The sequence below is a fragment of the Myotis brandtii genome, unplaced genomic scaffold (assembly GCF_000412655.1).
Source record: "Myotis brandtii unplaced genomic scaffold, ASM41265v1 scaffold911, whole genome shotgun sequence".
Taxonomy (NCBI): domain Eukaryota; kingdom Metazoa; phylum Chordata; class Mammalia; order Chiroptera; family Vespertilionidae; genus Myotis; species Myotis brandtii.
In genome coordinates, this window is record NW_005371751.1 from 525,483 (window position 1) to 526,431 (window position 949).

The 949-nt window shown below is 56.9% G+C and overlaps 1 long non-coding RNA gene across 5 annotated transcripts in view; it reads left to right on the forward strand.

Annotated features, from left to right (window-relative positions):
* The first annotated feature begins 4 nt into the window (after positions 1–4).
* Positions 5–949, forward strand: part of LOC102258014 — a 333,402-nt gene continuing 332,457 nt past the window's right edge. For all 5 annotated transcript variants that reach the window (XR_001360479.1, XR_314670.2, XR_001360478.1 and 2 more), the window contains exon 1: positions 5–65. This is a non-coding gene — a long non-coding RNA (uncharacterized LOC102258014). The remainder of the gene's footprint in view (positions 66–949) is intronic.

Consider the following 949-nt stretch of genomic DNA (forward strand, 5'->3'; position numbering starts at 1 on the left):
CGAGTGGATTTCCACGCGGCAAGGATGTTGGCGGCCCCGGTGCCACGGCCTGGATCCACCTTCCAGTAAGTTAGAATTTTGCCCTCTGCGTTTCTGGAAAGTCGGGAGCTCGGGGCCTGGCGGGGAGGGATGCTCAGTGAGCAGCGGGACGGAGGCAGGGGCTTCGGATTCAGGTCTGTGTTCATCGTGCACTTTCCTCATCCCCAGACGCCAGGCGGGCGTGTGGGGAGAGGGGGAGGGGTGGATGGTGACATCCCGTGCCCCGTGCATGGAGAGAGATTATTCTGGATCGAATGCACTTGATCCAGCGTTGATTGCCTCATCTCTAAACATAGACCATCTCCAGTCAGCCCCGAGGTGGGGTCGCAGGTGCGGTTTGGAGGCCCCTCTGGGGAAACCAGAAGTCTGGGACCCATAGGATGCTCCCTCCATCCTTAGATCCTTAGACCATCCTCTCCTCACCCCCCCCCCTCCCCCAAGGTGATTTCCCAAAACTCAGCAGCTCTGGTCTTTGAAACTTTTGCATCTTATTTCCAGATTTGCTGGGTGCCCCTTATCATGGTGATTTTTGGGGGATGGGCTGTTGATCTAATTAGGGTTGCCCTCCCTCCGGCTCATGTGCTCTGACTTATGCCAGTGTGGTCGGGTGTAGACTTGCAGGAAGGGCAGCCATGAGGCTGCATGTGTCCGGTGCATGGAAACACCACGAATTTTCCTGATGGGTTTGCAGCCGTGGACTATTCTTCTGTTTATTCTAGCCCCTGACTTCAGGCCCTTCTAGAGGATGAGAGAGTTTTTAGGGAGAAGAGGGGGAGGTTTGGGTGGTTCCTCCTGATCTTCTGTTTTCCAGAGGGAGGCCGGCAGGCCCCTCTCCCCCACCTCACCACCAGCCAGGCCAGGCTGCCGGAGCTGTTTGCTTGTCGGAGGAAACCATGGAGAACAGTGTGTT